The sequence below is a fragment of the Brassica rapa genome, chromosome A02, assembly GCF_000309985.2.
Source record: "Brassica rapa cultivar Chiifu-401-42 chromosome A02, CAAS_Brap_v3.01, whole genome shotgun sequence".
NCBI classification, from domain to species: Eukaryota; Viridiplantae; Streptophyta; class Magnoliopsida; order Brassicales; family Brassicaceae; genus Brassica; species Brassica rapa.
This window is the reverse complement of record NC_024796.2, coordinates 25,459,474-25,466,579: the sequence shown is the minus strand read 5'-3', so window position 1 is coordinate 25,466,579 and position 7,106 is coordinate 25,459,474. Positions and strand designations below refer to the sequence as shown.

The 7,106-nt window shown below is 30.7% G+C and overlaps 1 long non-coding RNA gene across 1 annotated transcript; it reads left to right on the top strand.

Annotated features, from left to right (window-relative positions):
• Positions 1–4,887: 4,887 nt before the first annotated feature.
• Positions 4,888–6,800, top strand: LOC103853895. Its single transcript, XR_630394.3, has 2 exons — positions 4,888–5,694; positions 5,781–6,800. It is a non-coding gene; the product is annotated as an uncharacterized LOC103853895 (long non-coding RNA).
• The last annotated feature ends 306 nt before the right edge of the window (positions 6,801–7,106 follow it).

Here is a 7,106-nt window from a genome sequence, read left to right as displayed (position 1 = left end):
GTAAGTTGTTATTCGCTCTCAAATGTCTCTCAAGTTTCCATCTTTTTGTTCTTTTTCTATATCAATTCTGATTCGTTTGTATGAAGGCAGAGGCTGCTGACAATTGACAGAGATAAAATATGGAGGAGGACGACGGAGGACATGGCTGAAGCGTCGAGGATGGATGAATATGGCAGATGAGGACCTGATCTGGCGGAGAGCTTGGCGATGGAGGACGTGGCTGACGGCATGGCTGAAGCGTCGAGGATGGAGGAGGAAAGCAGATGGCGTGGCTGACAGCTTGGTTTGAAGCGTCGATGGTGGAGGAGTTCGTGATGGTGGTTGACAGATCCGGTAAAGGAGGCGGCTGTTGGAGCTCTGCGGCAAAATAGATGGAGGCACGAGGAGTTAGGGTTTTTAGGTTTAGCGGTAAACTGTATATTTTTTTTTACGTTTAGTTTTTTGTTTGTTTTTAATTAGGTTAATTTTGTAAACCTACTTTAATATGTAAACCAAATTCAATTATTTAGTAAAAATAATTTAATATATTATATATTTTAACTGTATTTTGTGATTTTTCTTCTTTTTTTTTTAATTTTTTTTATATTTTAATAATATATAATAGCAAAAATAAAACGTTATTAAAAAATATTTAATTGCACGCAAAAGAACGCTATAATATATGACAATAAGATAACAATACCAAAAACCGCTATCTAATGTGTTTGACCTATTATGACGGGCGATGATACAGCGCTTCATAAACCGCTATCATATTTTTAGATAGCGTTTTTCGTCCGCTAACAAAAGCCTTTTTTCTTGTAGTGAAGACATATCACACATCAAATCGACCTTTATCTTTTGTCATTTTTACACACAAATAAAATGTCTATTTGGTTAAATACTTCGATCTATATATGTCTACCTACACAGATTTAAGGAGACAAGGTGTGCAATTGATCTCAATCAATGTTCATCGATAGTGTGGGCTACCGATAGTTGACAAAATTCTCTACCTTTTTCACTCGTACACATATTAATTATGTTTAACCTTTCCATAATGTCTTTTTTTTTTGGGTCAACAAACACAATGTCTTCTGTTCGTAAACTTGAACGCAATGGTTCTTGTTATGTTATATATTTGAGTTCTTCAAGAGTGAAACCATGCCTTTTTTATATATATGGCGAAGTGTATTAATGATATAACAGTGTGATTTTTAATTTACTATTTAGATATGGACAATTCAAAATCTATACGAAGTTTCAGTAGATGTGATTTATGTATATATGCAATGTAGATGTTAATGAATAACTTTATGTGCTTGTGTATAGATGTTGTGTTTGTTGTGTGTGTATAGGTGAGAAAAAAAGAAGTATGGGCGAGATGTCGATCACCAAATATCATTTTTAACAAAAACTTTATTATTTCCCAAATTTATATCATAACGAGACTCATATCTTAATTTAAGGAGATAAATTATACGAACTAGCCCTTTTGAGAAAATCTGCCGATCTAACGTTTACAGGAAAGTGTAAGTAACTAGTACTTTAAAGTTTAAACTTATGTTTTAATTTCGATTCTTCCATTTTTGATAATAAATGGTATTTGCAATAAGACTATCATAAAGTGATGAATCAACGCCAAAATTTATGTAAGTTAGGGAACATACTTTCTAGCAATGGTTTATGGGCCGGCTAAGTATATAAGACCAAATCTGACCAGCACAATCAATTTTTAGAATTTAAATGATAACATTTTAAATTGTTATTATTCAATAAATCATATTATACGTAAAGTTTTAAAGGTATCTTCAACCCCACTACATATTTTACTCCAAAATTAAATAAAAGTGAACTTACTCTATAAATATAATTAATCTCATAATAACTCTGTTGTGGAATAAAATGTATAGTAATATTAGAAATGATCTAATGTATTCAAAAATATTGACTATAACTTTATAACACAAATAACGATATATTTTGAATGGAAAAGTGATTTATTCTTGTTTCAGCTGCTTTAATACCAGTCAAATAAAAAAAAACTCTAGTTTCTGTTAGGCTTCGAATGTTACGAACCGCCCCGTCCTGCACCGCAGTTAACAATAACAAAAATCTCTATATATACTATATATCTATACGTTTTATAACTGTTAAAACCGCACCGCAGTTAAACCGCTTGTCCCGCACCGCTCAAATCGCAGTTACCATTCGTAGTAAATGCACTGTTCTTTTTTCCTTTCAATTTGTAAAGAGAAAAAACAGTTGCATTTATTTACTCTCGTGATTTCCACTCATTTCCTCTCATCCATGTTAAGGCTTCGAATAGTGACTGTCGTCCCGCAGTTAACAATAACAAATTTTTTTACATATATTATATATCTATATATTTTTATAACAGTTAAAACCGCACCGCAGTTGAACCGCTTGTCCCGCACCGCTCAAACCGCAATTACCATTCGGAGCCTAAGTTACTCTTAATTACTCTATTTACCATTCACACTTATTCGCTTTGTTTGAATGGTATGTGTAGCGCAACTTTTATCAATGGAAAATTTGTTATTCCGAGTTATGCTATGAAGTAGCCAATCAATTAAACTTGCATTTTTCTATATTTACTCCGGTTACTATTAAAACAAAAGAAATCTTACTCACATTGCGTTAGGTTTTAGTGGGTGTAATTTTTTTTTTCTAACTAGCCTAAAGGTAATCTTTTGGAGCTTGGTGTATACTACATTAGTTTTGGGTTCAATTCTCTTTAGAAACTAAACTATTACTACTTGCCAATCTGCATTTGGGCTTCGGTTAAAGTGGTTTATAAGGTGGATCGTAACAGATGATCGGTCTATCCCTTGGTATTAGTCAGAAGGTATTCCAACTCTGGTTATATTGTGTGATTTGCTTCTAGGCTAGTTTACTCAATAGCACTAAGTGATTTCCTTTCGGAATCGATCGATTGATACTTATTAGAAAAAAAAAAACTCTTTTTTCTGTTTTTTCTCTTTTTCTCACTTTTTTTTTATTTTCTCCCATTTTCACTATAGTAACACCACCACAAAATTAGTTTTCACAAAAAGGTACAATTTTGGAAAAACATGTTTTGTTAATACATTGTTGTTGGACTTTAGTTTTTCATATTTAATTGGTTAACAAAGTTACTTAGAGCTCTCCAACAATCCCTATTCCCTCAATTTTTGAAAGGTTTTACACTTCAACAATCCTTCATGCCCTCAAATTTTAAGGGGGTAAATAGTACACCCTCAAATTTGAGGGTATACTATTCACCTCTTTAAAACACTATTTACTTTTTAGTTTAGTCCCTACAATTATATATCTTTGACAATAGCATGAATAAATTTTTATATATCATATATTAGTACGTATCGTAATATATTTTTAAAATTATTTTGATTAAAATTATTTTATTAACATTGTTTGTACTATTTATAGTTACATTTGACTACATATTATTATATTTTTTCAAAAAAATATATTTTAATATGTTTCAAATAATATGTTTTATTTTTATTTATTTTTGAAAGTTTAGTAATTATAGTTAATTATTAATAATTTTAAATACTAAAATGTAAATTTCTATTTTTTTCCAAAAATAAATTTAAAAGTGACGGTGAGAGAACCATCCCTTCATCCCCTTATTTTAAAGGTGAATCCCATTAAAAATGAGGGTAAGAAAATCTATACAAACACTTCATTGTCACATCTCGGGTAAAATATGATGGGACAAATTACGGCAACACAAAACCAATCAAATGATGTCTATGTGTTGTTTGTTTCCACACCTACACCAAGAAGCTGCTTTTTTCTTCTTCATATTTCCTACAATATTTGTAAAAACATTTCAAAAGTTAACGTCCAAATTATTGACTTTGTGAGGACGATATGCTGGAGTTTGGTGTAATATTTTTATATTTTGGTGCTCAGTACGACTTACTATGAGTGGCATGCGCGCTTAATCTGAATCCAACCCGTGATGATTGTACGTAGCCTTATTTACAACGAGAATTTTGCTTTCAATGCGTGGAATTCGGAAGAAGCTTAGAACGTATTACACATGTTATATGGTCACTACTTCTTCGTATTAAGATATGTCTAACAGAATAAACAGAATTAGGAACTAACTTTACCTTTAATATTAATCTACAACTTTTAAATCACTAATCATGGTTTATCTTGTTTTTTTAAACTACAGCAAAAAAAAAACTGTAGAAACCTTGTTTTTTGAAGCCTCATATTTTTAGATGTATGAAATATATTTCTGTAGTAATCAATTTTAAAATTACATCACTTACAGTTAAATAAAAAAATTCTACACCCTAAATTTTACAATAAAATTTCTACAGTTACACTCCGACCAATCACCCCAAAGATAAAAGAAATACCCGACATCAAAATTAAGTTGACATTTTCTAGCAGATCATAGTTTTAATTTTCTTTTCTATAATGACTTTTTTTTCTTTTTTGAACAACTCTTTTATGTAATGGCTTATACTTAATCTTTGCACTAAACTTGATAAGTCATCATACTTCACAAGTTTATTTCAATAAAACTAACAATCTTGGGTTCACTACAAGAAAAATGAGTTTTTATAACGGAGTAGGATAGCGTTTTTTTCGTTTCTGCTATGGTTGATACATCTTTTAGTTTTAGATAGCGTTTCTAAAAATAAAAACGCTATCTTTAGTTGGGTTGGATTTTAAATTTTATGATACATAGTTTACATAGCACTTTAGGTAAGAAACGCTATGTATTGATTCCCGTAACACTCATAACTAAACGCTATGTTTGATATTTTGAATCCCTAAACCCTAAACAAGTTTTCAAACCCTAAACTCTATACACAAACTTTAAATTCTAATACAATAAGCTTTATAATACTTGAAAACTTAAACTCCAAATCTTAAAATTAACTTTTTTTAAAAAAAATTAATCTTAAGCAATATATCTATTTTCAAACTTTAACCATAAACCCTAAACCACATACTTCAACCTATGTGATAGAACACTAAACCTCAAACTTTAAATAAAATATAATTTTATAATATATATGTATATATAATATATTTCTCAAATTATATACAACATATAAAATTTTACATTATACATTTCGAAAATAAAAAACCACTAAACAAATAAACAACAAAAAAGAAGAAATACTAGCATTTAAAATCTTTTTATCAAATTAGTTTTTAAATCACATAACCACAAAATTCAAATGGAAAACTTTTAGTTAAAATTCTATATAAATTTATTTAAATTTTGACATTTTTAAATAATTATAGATAAATAAAAAGTATAATCTTTATTAGTTGTTTTTTGGCCTTTGATTGATTTTGATCCAAAGGCTCAAAATCACTCCTTTGTGATCTTCCACCTTTCTTCTTATTGGTCAGTTCCTCAAAATTTGGATTAATATTTTAAACCATTGATTACTTGTAATCCAACGGATAAGAATTAATCTATCTTTTCATTTCTCTTCCTCTATACTCTATCGATCTCTTTCTTTCACAAGTCTCAGATTCTGGGTTTCACTAGCCTCATCTCTCACCATCTATCACACACACACACACACACGCTATAGATCTCATCTGTTTCTTTCTTCCTTTACAGTTTCTCATCTCTCACGATTCTCTGTTAACAACAAATCAACAAAAAATCCACGGAGTGATTTCTCTCTACAACAAATCAACTCAGTTGTAAGTTGTTATTCGCTCTCAAATGTCTCTCAAGTTTCCATCTTTTTGTTCTTTTTCTATATCAATTCTGATTCGTTTGTATGAAGGCAGAGGCTGCTGACAATTGACAGAGATAAAATATGGAGGAGGACGACGGAGGACATGGCTGAAGCGTCGAGGATGGATGAATATGGCAGATGAGGACCTGATCTGGCGGAGAGCTTGGCGATGGAGGACGTGGCTGACGGCATGGCTGAAGCGTCGAGGATGGAGGAGGAAAGCAGATGGCGTGGCTGACAGCTTGGTTTGAAGCGTCGATGGTGGAGGAGTTCGTGATGGTGGTTGACAGATCCGGTAAAGGAGGCGGCTGTTGGAGCTCTGCGGCAAAATAGATGGAGGCACGAGGAGTTAGGGTTTTTAGGTTTAGCGGTAAACTGTATATTTTTTTTACGTTTAGTTTTTTGTTTGTTTTTAATTAGGTTAATTTTGTAAACCTACTTTAATATGTAAACCAAATTCAATTATTTAGTAAAAATAATTTAATATATTATATATTTTAACTGTATTTTGTGATTTTTTTTCTTTTTTTTTTTAATTTTTTTTTATATTTTAATAATATATAATAGCAAAAATAAAACGTTATTAAAAAATATTTAATTGCACGCAAAAGAACGCTATAATATATGACAATAAGATAACAATACCAAAAACCGCTATCTAATGTGTTTGACCTATTATGACGGGCGATGATACAGCGCTTCATAAACCGCTATCATATTTTTAGATAGCGTTTTTCGTCCGCTAACAAAAGCATTTTTTCTTGTAGTGGTTAAGTTTGAAAATATTATATAAATAATGTCTTTTTTAAAGGTAAATATTGTTATTTCTTACTTTAATTATTTTTGATATTTGTTCTTTCTGAAAACTGATACCGACCAAACTTGATAAGTCAACCAACAGTTGTACGAGTGCAAACAAACCAGCCAAATACGACTTCTATGAAATCACATCTTATTATAGTTAAGATCATGTAAATCAAAGTAAATTTTTGCATTTTGTTAATTTACCGGTTCTCTAGACAACTAAAAACATACAACTAGAAAAATGGAATAATAATATTCAAAGAACATGAACGGAAATCCTCCAAATGTTCGTTAGATTTGCTTGGGTATAACAGACTAAAGATCAGCTTAACGATATATACCAAACGAATGTTGTTTCATTGGCTAAAGAAAAACCAGCCAACAAACATTTGCTAATGAGGAATGCGACACACTAACAAATCAGATACTAACTCCACTAAACATAGTGCATTTATTAAGTTGCACGAATCAAAGTGTAATGTCAGATCATATATAAGTTAGTTACAATTTTTTCAAATTAATAGCAGTTTGAAATTACAGGAACTGGAAAATGGTTGACACTGTGACAAA